Source organism: Oncorhynchus tshawytscha, linkage group LG15, assembly GCF_018296145.1.
Source record: "Oncorhynchus tshawytscha isolate Ot180627B linkage group LG15, Otsh_v2.0, whole genome shotgun sequence".
In the NCBI taxonomy this organism is placed as follows: Eukaryota; Metazoa; Chordata; class Actinopteri; order Salmoniformes; family Salmonidae; genus Oncorhynchus; species Oncorhynchus tshawytscha.
Genome location: NC_056443.1, coordinates 14218159 through 14229899, shown reverse-complemented (window position 1 = coordinate 14229899; position 11741 = coordinate 14218159).

Sequence of the window (11741 nt, the reverse complement as noted above, 5' to 3'; positions counted from 1 at the left end):
AGATGAAATGAACACCTTGGACAGTTTTCCGCAAGTAAGATTGAAATTCACAAATAAGCACTTTTCCATAAACAAGCTCTAAATCATGTTTTGATGCACTCTGGATGTCCAATTTTTGCTGTGCTGTCTAGTTGAGATGAAATGAACGCCTTGGACAGTTTTCAGCAAGTTGCAAGATTGAAATTCACAAATAAGCACTTTTCCATAAACAAGCTCTAAATCATGTTTTGATGCAGTCTGGATGTCCAGTTTTTGCTGTGCTGTCTAGAGTTGAGATGAAATGAACGCCGTGGACAGTTTTCAGCAAGTTGCAAGATTGAAATGCAGAAATAAGCACTTTTCCATAAACAAGCTCTAAATCATGTTTGATGCACTCTGGATGTCCAGCTTTTGCTGTGCTGTCTAGAGTTGAGATGAAATGAACGCCTTGGACAGTTTTCAGCAAGTTGCAAGATTGAAATTCACAAATAAGCACTTTTCCATAAACAAGCTCTAAAATCATGTTTTTGATGCACTCTGGATGTCCAATTTTTGCTGTGCTGTCTAGTTGAGATGAAATGAACGCCTTGGACAGTTTTCAGCAAGTTGCAAGATTGAAATTCACAAATAAGCACTTTTCCATAAACCAGCTCTAAATCATGTTTTGATGCAGTCTGGATGTCCAGTTTTTGCTGTGCTGTCTAGAGTTGAGATGAAATGAACGCCTTGGACAGTTTTCAGCAAGTTGCAAGATTGAAATTCACAAATAAGCACTTTTCCATAAACAAGCTCTAAATCATGTTTTGAATGCACTCTGGATGTCCAATTTTTGCTGTGCTGTCTAGAGTTGAGATGAAATGAACGCCTTGGACAGTTTTCAGCAAGTTGCAAGATTGAAATTCACAAATAAGCACTTTTCCATAAACAAGCTCTAAATCATGTTTTGATGCACTCTGGATGTCCAATTTTTGCTGTGCTGTCTAGTTGAGATGAAATGAACGCCTTGGACAGTTTTCAGCAAGTTGCAAGATTGAAATTCACAAATAAGCACTTTTCCATAAACAAGCTCTAAATCATGTTTTGATGCACTCTGGATGTCCAGTTTTTGCTGTGCTGTCTAGAGTTGAGATGAAATGAACGCCTTGGACAGTTTTCAGCAAGTTGCAAGATTGAAATTCACAAATAAGCACTTTTCCATAAACAAGCTCTAAATCATGTTTTGAATCACTCTGGATGTCCAATTTTTGCTGTGCTGTCTAGAGTTGAGATGAAATGAACGCCGTGGACAGTTTTCAGCAAGTTGCAACATTGAAATGCAGAAATAAGCACTTTTCCATAAACAAGCTCTAAATCATGTTTGATGCACTCTGGATGTCCAGTTTTTGCTGTGCTGTCTAGAGTTGAGATGAAATGAACGCCTTGGACAGTTTTCAGCAAGTTGCAAGATTGAAATTCAGAAATAAGCACTTTTCCATAAACAAGCTCTAAATCATGTTTTGATGCACTCTGGATGTCCAATTTTTGCTGTGCTGTCTAGAGTTGAGATGAAATGAACGCCTTGGACAGTTTTCCGCAAGTTGCAAGATTGAAATTCACAAATAAGCACTTTTCCATAAACAAGTTCTAAATCATGTTTTGATGCACTCTGGATGTCCAGTTTTTGCTGTGCTGTCTAGAGTTGAGATGAAATGAACGCCTTGGACAGTTTTCAGCAAGTTGCAAGATTGAAATTCACAAATAAGCACTTTTCCATAAACAAGCTCTAAATCATGTTTTTGATGCACTCTGGATGTCCAATTTTTGCTGTGCTGTCTAGTTGAGATGAAATGAACGCCTTGGACAGTTTTCAGCAAGTTGCAAGATTGAAATTCACAAATAAGCACTTTTCCATAAACAAGCTCTAAATCATGTTTTGATGCAGTCTGGATGTCCAGTTTTTGCTGTGCTGTCTAGAGTTGAGATGAAATGAACGCCTTGGACAGTTTTCAGCAATTTGCAAGATTGAAATTCACAAATAAGCACTTTTCCATAAACAAGCTCTAAATCATGTTTTGAATCACTCTGGATGTCCAATTTTTGCTGTGCTGTCTAGAGTTGAGATGAAATGAACGCCGTGGACAGTTTTCAGCAAGTTGCAACATTGAAATGCAGAAATAAGCACTTTTCCATAAACAAGCTCTAAATCATGTTTGATGCACTCTGGATGTCCAGTTTTTGCTGTGCTGTCTAGAGTTGAGATGAAATGAACGCCTTGGACAGTTTTCAGCAAGTTGCAAGATTGAAATTCACAAATAAGCACTTTTCCATAAACAAGCTCTAAAATCATGTTTTTGATGCACTCTGGATGTCCAATTTTTGCTGTGCTGTCTAGTTGAGATGAAATGAACGCCTTGGACAGTTTTCAGCAAGTTGCAAGATTGAAATTCACAAATAAGCACTTTTCCATAAACAAGCTCTAAATCATGTTTTGATGCACTCTGGATGTCCAGTTTTTGCTGTGCTGTCTAGAGTTGAGATGAAATGAACGCCTTGGACAGTTTTCAGCAAGTTGCAAGATTGAAATTCACAAATAAGCACTTTTCCATAAACAAGCTCTAAATCATGTTTTGATGCACTCTGGATGTCCAGTTTTTGCTGTGCTGTCTAGAGTTGAGATGAAATGAACGCCTTGGACAGTTTTCAGCAAGTTGCAAGATTGAAATTCACAAATAAGCACTTTTCCATAAACAAGCTCTAAATCATGTTTTTGATGCACTCTGGATGTCCAATTTTTGCTGTGCTGTCTAGTTGAGATGAAATGAACGCCTTGGACAGTTTTCAGCAAGTTGCAAGATTGAAATTCACAAATAAGCACTTTTCCATAAACAAGCTCTAAATCATGTTTTGATGCAGTCTGGATGTCCAGTTTTTGCTGTGCTGTCTAGAGTTGAGATGAAATGAACGCCTTGGACAGTTTTCAGCAATTTGCAAGATTGAAATTCACAAATAAGCACTTTTCCATAAACAAGCTCTAAATCATGTTTTGAATCACTCTGGATGTCCAATTTTTGCTGTGCTGTCTAGAGTTGAGATGAAATGAACGCCGTGGACAGTTTTCAGCAAGTTGCAACATTGAAATGCAGAAATAAGCACTTTTCCATAAACAAGCTCTAAATCATGTTTGATGCACTCTGGATGTCCAGTTTTTGCTGTGCTGTCTAGAGTTGAGATGAAATGAACGCCTTGGACAGTTTTCAGCAAGTTGCAAGATTGAAATTCACAAATAAGCACTTTTCCATAAACAAGCTCTAAATCATGTTTTGATGCACTCTGGATGTCCAGCTTTTGCTGTGCTGTCTAGAGTTGAGATGAAATGAACGCCTTGGACAGTTTTCAGCAAGTTGCAAGATTGAAATTCACAAATAAGCACTTTTCCATAAACAAGCTCTAAATCATGTTTTGATGCACTCTGGATGTCCAGCTTTTGCTGTGGCTGTCTAGAGTTGAGATGAAATGAACGCCTTGGACAGTTTTCAGCAAGTTGCAAGATTGAAATTCACAAATAAGCACTTTTCCATAAACAAGCTCTAAATCATGTTTTGAATCACTCTGGATGTCCAATTTTTGCTGTGCTGTCTAGAGTTGAGATGAAATGAACGCCTTGGACAGTTTTCAGCAAGTTGCAAGATTGAAATTCACAAATAAGCACTTTTCCAAAAACAAGCTCTAAAGTCATGTTTTTGATGCACTCTGGATGTCCAATTTTTGCTGTGCTGTCTAGTTGAGATGAAATGAACGCCTTGGACAGTTTTCAGCAAGTTGCAAGATTGAAATTCACAAATAAGCACTTTTCCATAAACAAGCTCTAAATCATGTTTTGATGCAGTCTGGATGTCCAGTTTTTGCTGTGCTGTCTAGAGTTGAGATGAAATGAACGCCTTGGACAGTTTTCAGCAAGTTGCAAGATTGAAATTCACAAATAAGCACTTTTCCATAAACAAGCTCTAAATCATGTTTTGAATCACTCTGGATGTCCAATTTTTGCTGTGCTGTCTAGAGTTGAGATGAAATGAACGCCGTGGACAGTTTTCAGCAAGTTGCAACATTGAAATGCAGAAATAAGCACTTTTCCATAAACAAGCTCTAAATCATGTTTGATGCACTCTGGATGTCCAGTTTTTGCTGTGCTGTCTAGAGTTGAGATGAAATGAACGCCTTGGACAGTTTTCAGCAAGTTGCAAGATTGAAATTCACAAATAAGCACTTTTCCATAAACAAGCTCTAAATCATGTTTTTGATGCACTCTGGATGTCCAATTTTTGCTGTGCTGTCTAGTTGAGATGAAATGAACGCATTGGACAGTTTTCAGCAAGTTGCAAGATTGAAATTCACAAATAAGCACTTTTCCATAAACAAGCTCTAAATCATGTTTTGATGCAGTCTGGATGTCCAGTTTTTGCTGTGCTGTCTAGAGTTGAGATGAAATGAACGCCTTGGACAGTTTTCAGCAATTTGCAAGATTGAAATTCACAAATACACTTTTCCATAAACAAGCTCTAAATCATGTTTTGAATCACTCTGGATGTCCAATTTTTGCTGTGCTGTCTAGAGTTGAGATGAAATGAACGCCCTGGACAGTTTTCAGCAAGTTGCAACATTGAAATGCAGAAATAAGCACTTTTCCATAAACAAGCTCTAAATCATGTTTGATGCACTCTGGATGTCCAATTTTTGCTGTGCTGTCTAGTTGAGATGAAATGAACGCCTTGGACAGTTTTCAGCAAGTTGCAAGATTGAAATTCACAAATAAGCACTTTTCCATAAACAAGCTCTAAATCATGTTTTGATGCACTCTGGATGTCCAGTTTTTGCTGTGCTGTCTAGAGTTGAGATGAAATGAACGCCTTGGACAGTTTTCAGCAAGTTGCAAGATTGAAATTCACAAATAAGCACTTTTCCATAAACAAGCTCTAAATCATGTTTTGATGCACTCTGGATGTCCAGTTTTTGCTGTGCTGTCTAGAGTTGAGATGAAATGAACGCCTTGGACAGTTTTCAGCAAGTTGCAAGATTGAAATTCACAAATAAGCACTTTTCCATAAACAAGCTCTAAATCATGTTTTGAATCACTCTGGATGTCCAATTTTTGCTGTGCTGTCTAGAGTTGAGATGAAATGAACGCCTTGGACAGTTTTCAGCAAGTTGCAAGATTGAAATTCACAAATAAGCACTTTTCCAAAAACAAGCTCTAAAGTCATGTTTTTGATGCACTCTGGATGTCCAATTTTTGCTGTGCTGTCTAGTTGAGATGAAATGAACGCCTTGGACAGTTTTCAGCAAGTTGCAAGATTGAAATTCACAAATAAGCACTTTTCCATAAACAAGCTCTAAATCATGTTTTGATGCAGTCTGGATGTCCAGTTTTTGCTGTGCTGTCTAGAGTTGAGATGAAATGAACGCCTTGGACAGTTTTCAGCAATTTGCAAGATTGAAATTCACAAATACACTTTTCCATAAACAAGCTCTAAATCATGTTTTGAATCACTCTGGATGTCCAATTTTTGCTGTGCTGTCTAGAGTTGAGATGAAATGAACGCCGTGGACAGTTTTCAGCAAGTTGCAACATTGAAATGCAGAAATAAGCACTTTTCCATAAACAAGCTCTAAATCATGTTTGATGCACTCTGGATGTCCAGTTTTTGCTGTGCTGTCTAGAGTTGAGATGAAATGAACGCCTTGGACAGTTTTCAGCAAGTTGCAAGATTGAAATTCACAAATAAGCACTTTTCCATAAACAAGCTCTAAATCATGTTTTGATGCACTCTGGATGTCCAGCTTTTGCTGTGCTGTCTAGAGTTGAGATGAAATGAACGCCTTGGACAGTTTTCAGCAAGTTGCAAGATTGAAATTCACAAATAAGCACTTTTCCATAAACAAGCTCTAAATCATGTTTTGATGCACTCTGGATGTCCAGTTTTTGCTGTGCTGTCTAGAGTTGAGATGAAATGAACGCCTTGGACAGTTTTCAGCAAGTTGCAAGATTGAAATTCACAAATAAGCACTTTTCCATAAACAAGCTCTAAATCATGTTTTGATGCACTCTGGATGTCCAATTTTTGCTGTGCTGTCTAGAGTTGAGATGAAATGAACGCCTTGGACAGTTTTCAGCAAGTTGCAAGATTGAAATTCACAAATAAGCACTTTTCCATAAACAAGCTCTAAATCATGTTTTTGATGCACTCTGGATGTCCAATTTTTGCTGTGCTGTCTAGTTGAGATGAAATGAACGCCTTGGACAGTTTTCAGCAAGTTGCAAGATTGAAATTCACAAATAAGCACTTTTCCATAAACAAGCTCTAAATCATGTTTTGATGCAGTCTGGATGTCCAGTTTTTGCTGTGCTGTCTAGAGTTGAGATGAAATGAACGCCTTGGACAGTTTTCAGCAATTTGCAAGATTGAAATTCACAAATACACTTTTCCATAAACAAGCTCTAAATCATGTTTTGAATCACTCTGGATGTCCAATTTTTGCTGTGCTGTCTAGAGTTGAGATGAAATGAACGCCCTGGACAGTTTTCAGCAAGTTGCAACATTGAAATGCAGAAATAAGCACTTTTCCATAAACCAGCTCTAAATCATGTTTGATGCACTCTGGATGTCCAGTTTTTGCTGTGCTGTCGAGAGTTGAGATGAAATGAACGCCTTGGACAGTTTTCAGCAAGTTGCAAGATTGAAATTCACAAATAAGCACTTTTCCATAAACAAGCTCTAAAGTCATGTTTTTGATGCACTCTGGATGTCCAATTTTTGCTGTGCTGTCTAGTTGAGATGAAATGAACGCCTTGGACAGTTTTCAGCAAGTTGCAAGATTGAAATTCACAAATAAGCACTTTTCCATAAACCAGCTCTAAATCATGTTTGGATGCACTCTGGATGTCCAGTTTTTGCTGTGCTGTCTAGAGTTGAGATGAAATGAACGCCTTGGACAGTTTTCAGCAAGTTCCAAGATTGAAATTCACAAATAAGCACTTTTCCATAAACAAGCTCTAAATCATGTTTTTGATGCACTCTGGATGTCCAATTTTTGCTGTGCTGTCTAGTTGAGATGAAATGAACGCCTTGGACAGTTTTCAGCAAGTTGCAAGATTGAAATTCACAAATAAGCACTTTTCCATAAACAAGCTCTAAATCATGTTTTGATGCAGTCTGGATGTCCAGTTTTTGCTGTGCTGTCTAGAGTTGAGATGAAATGAACGCCTTGGACAGTTTTCAGCAAGTTGCAACATTGAAATGCAGAAATAAGCACTTTTCCATAAACCAGCTCTAAATCATGTTTGATGCACTCTGGATGTCCAGTTTTTGCTGTGCTGTCTAGAGTTGAGATGAAATGAACGCCTTGGACAGTTTTCAGCAAGTTGCAAGATTGAAATTCACAAATAAGCACTTTTCCATAAACAAGCTCTAAATCATGTTTTGATGCAGTCTGGATGTCCAGTTTTTGCTGTGCTGTCTAGAGTTGAGATGAAATGAACGCCTTGGACAGTTTTCAGCAAGTTGCAAGATTGAAATGCAGAAATAAGCACTTTTCCATAAACAAGCTCTAAATCATGTTTTGATGCAGTCTGGATGTCCAGTTTTTGCTGTGCTGTCTAGAGTTGAGATGAAATGAACGCCTTGGACAGTTTTCAGCAAGTTGCAAGATTGAAATTCACAAATAAGCACTTTTCCATAAACCAGCTCTAAATCATGTTTGATGCACTCTGGATGTCCAGCTTTTGCTGTGCTGTCTAGAGTTGAGATGAAATGAACGCCTTGGACAGTTTTCAGCAAGTTGCAAGATTGAAATTCACAAATAAGCACTTTTCCATAAACAAGCTCTAAATCATGTTTTGAATCACTCTGGATGTCCAATTTTTGCTGTGCTGTCTAGAGTTGAGATGAAATGAACGCCGTGGACAGTTTTCAGCAAGTTGCAACATTGAAATGCAGAAATAAGCACTTTTCCATAAACAAGCTCTAAATCATGTTTGATGCACTCTGGATGTCCAGCTTTTGCTGTGCTGTCTAGAGTTGAGATGAAATGAACGCCTTGGACAGTTTTCAGCAAGTTGCAAGATTGAAATGCAGAAATAAACACTTTTCCATAAACAAGCTCTAAATCATGTTTGATGCACTCTGGATGTCCAGTTTTTGCTGTGCTGTCTAGAGTTGAGATGAAATGAACGCCTTGGACAGTTTTCAGCAAGTTGCAAGATTGAAATTCACAAATACACTTTTCCATAAACAAGCTCTAAATCATGTTTTGAATCACTCTGGATGTCCAATTTTTGCTGTGCTGTCTAGAGTTGAGATGAAATGAACGCCGTGGACAGTTTTCAGCAAGTTGCAACATTGAAATGCAGAAATAAGCACTTTTCCATAAACAAGCTCTAAATCATGTTTGATGCACTCTGGATGTCCAGTTTTTGCTGTGCTGTCTAGAGTTGAGATGAAATGAACGCCTTGGACAGTTTTCAGCAAGTTGCAAGATTGAAATTCACAAATAAGCACTTTTCCATAAACAAGCTCTAAAGTCATGTTTTTGATGCACTCTGGATGTCCAATTTTTGCTGTGCTGTCTAGTTGAGATGAAATGAACGCCTTGGACAGTTTTCAGCAAGTTGCAAGATTGAAATTCACAAATAAGCACTTTTCCATAAACAAGCTCTAAATCATGTTTTGATGAAGTCTGGATGTCCAGTTTTTGCTGTGCTGTCTAGAGTTGAGATGAAATGAACGCCTTGGACAGTTTTCAGCAAGTTGCAAGATTGAAATTCACAAATAAGCACTTTTCCATAAACAAGCTCTAAATCATGTTTTTGATGCACTCTGGATGTCCAATTTTTGCTGTGCTGTCTAGTTGAGATGAAATAAACGCCGTGGACAGTTTTCAGCGTTGCAACATTGAAATGCAGAAATAAGCACTTTTCCATAAACCAGCTCTAAATCATGTTTGATGCACTCTGGATGTCCAGTTTTTGCTGTGCTGTCTAGAGTTGAGATGAAATGAACGCCTTGGACAGTTTTCAGCAAGTTGCAAGATTGAAATTCACAAATAAGCACTTTTCCATAAACAAGCTCTAAATCATGTTTTGATGCAGTCTGGATGTCCAGTTTTTGCTGTGCTGTCTAGAGTTGAGATGAAATGAACGCCTTGGACAGTTTTCAGCAAGTTGCAAGATTGAAATTCAGAAATAAGCATTTTTCCATAAACAAGCTCTAAATCATGTTTTGAATCACTCTGGATGTCCAATTTTTGCTGTGCTGTCTAGAGTTGAGATGAAATGAACGCCGTGGACAGTTTTCAGCAAGTTGCAACATTGAAATGCAGAAATAAGCACTTTTCCATAAACAAGCTCTAAATCATGTTTGATGCACTCTGGATGTCCAGCTTTTTGCTGTGCTGTCTAGAGTTGAGATGAAATGAACGCCTTGGACAGTTTTCAGCAAGTTGCAAGATTGAAATTCACAAATAAGCACTTTTCCATAAACAAGCTCTAAATCATGTTTGATGCACTCTGGATGTCCAGTTTTTGCTGTGCTGTCTAGAGTTGAGATGAAATGAACGCCTTGGACAGTTTTCAGCAAGTTGCAAGATTGAAATGCAGAAATAAGCACTTTTCCATAAACAAGCTCTAAATCATGTTTTGATGCACTCTGGATGTCCAATTTTTGCTGTGCTGTCTAGTTGAGATGAAATAAACGCCGTGGACAGTTTTCAGCAAGTTGCAAGCAGAAATAAGCACTTTTCCATAAACAAGCTCTAAATCATGTTTGATGCACTCTGGATGTCCAGTTTTTGCTGTGCTGTCTAGAGTTGAGATGAAATGAACGCCTTGGACAGTTTTCAGCAAGTTGCAAGATTGAAATTCACAAATAAGCACTTTTCCATAAACAAGCTCTAAATCATGTTTTGATGCACTCTGGATGTCCAATTTTTGCTGTGCTGTCTAGTTGAGATGAAATGAACGCCTTGGACAGTTTTCAGCAAGTTGCAAGATTGAAATTCACAAATAAGCACTTTTCCATAAACAAGCTCTAAATCATGTTTTGATGCAGTCTGGATGTCCAGTTTTTGCTGTGCTGTCTAGAGTTGAGATGAAATGAACGCCTTGGACAGTTTTCAGCAAGTTGCAACATTGAAATGCAGAAATAAGCACTTTTCCATAAACCAGCTCTAAATCATGTTTGATGCACTCTGGATGTCCAGCTTTTGCTGTGCTGTCTAGAGTTGAGATGAAATGAACGCCTTGGACAGTTTTCAGCAAGTTGCAAGATTGAAATTCACAAATAAGCACTTTTCCATAAACAAGCTCTAAATCATGTTTTGAATCACTCTGGATGTCCAATTTTTGCTGTGCTGTCTAGAGTTGAGATGAAATGAACGCCGTGGACAGTTTTCAGCAAGTTGCAACATTGAAATGCAGAAATAAGCACTTTTCCAAATGAACGCCCAATGGACAGTTTTCAGCAAGTTGCAACATTGAAATGCAGAAATAAGCACTTTTCCATAAACAAGCTCTAAATCATGTTTGATGCACTGCAGTTTTTGCTGTGCTGTCTAGTGAGATGAAATAAACCAGTTTTTTGCTGTGCTAAGCACTTTTCCATAAACCAGCTCTAAATCATGTTGAGATGAAATGAGATGAAATGAACGCCTTGGACAGTTTTCAGCAAGTTGCAAGATTGAAATTCACAAATAAGCACTTTTCCATAAACAAGCTCTAAATCATGTTTTGAATGCACTCTGGATGTCCAATTTTTGCTGTGCTGTCTAGAGTTGAGATGAAATGAACGCCTTGGACAGTTTTCAGCAAGTTGCAACAATTGAAATGCAGAAATAAGCACTTTTCCATAAACAAGCTCTAAAACATGTTTGATGCACTCTGGATGTCAAATTTTTGCTGTGCTGTCTAGTTGAGATGAAATGAACGGCTTGGACAGTTTTCAGCAAGTTGCAAGATTGAAATGCAGAAATAAGCACTTTTCCATAAACAAGCTCTAAATCATGTTTTGATGCACTCTGGATGTCCAATTTTTGCTGTGCTGTCTAGTTGAGATGAAATAAACGCCGTGGACAGTTTTCAGCAAGTTGCAACATTGAAATGCAGAAATAAGCACTTTTCCATAAACCAGCTCTAAATCATGTTTGATGCACTCTGGATGTCCAGCTTTTGCTGTGCTGTCTAGAGTTGAGATGAAATGAACGCCTTGGACAGTTTTCAGCAAGTTGCAAGATTGAAATTCACAAATAAGCACTTTTCCATAAACAAGCTCTAAATCATGTTTTGAATCACTCTGGATGTCCAATTTTTGCTGTGCTGTCTAGAGTTGAGATGAAATGAACGCCGTGGACAGTTTTCAGCAAGTTGCAACATTGAAATGCAGAAATAAGCACTTTTCCATAAACAAGCTCTAAATCATGTTTGATGCACTCTGGATGTCCAGTTTTTGCTGTGCTGTCTAGAGTTGAGATGAAATGAACGCCTTGGACAGTTTTCAGCAAGTTGCAAGATTGAAATGCAGAAATAAGCACTTTTCCATAAACAAGCTCTAAATCATGTTTTGATGCACTCTGGATGTCCAATTTTTGCTGTGCTGTCTAGAGTTGAGATGAAATGAACGCCTTGGACAGTTTTCCGCAAGTTGCAAGATTGAAATTCACAAATAAGCACTTTTCCATAAACAAGTTCTAAATCATGTTTTGATGCACTCTGGATGTCCAGTTTTTGCTGTGCTGTC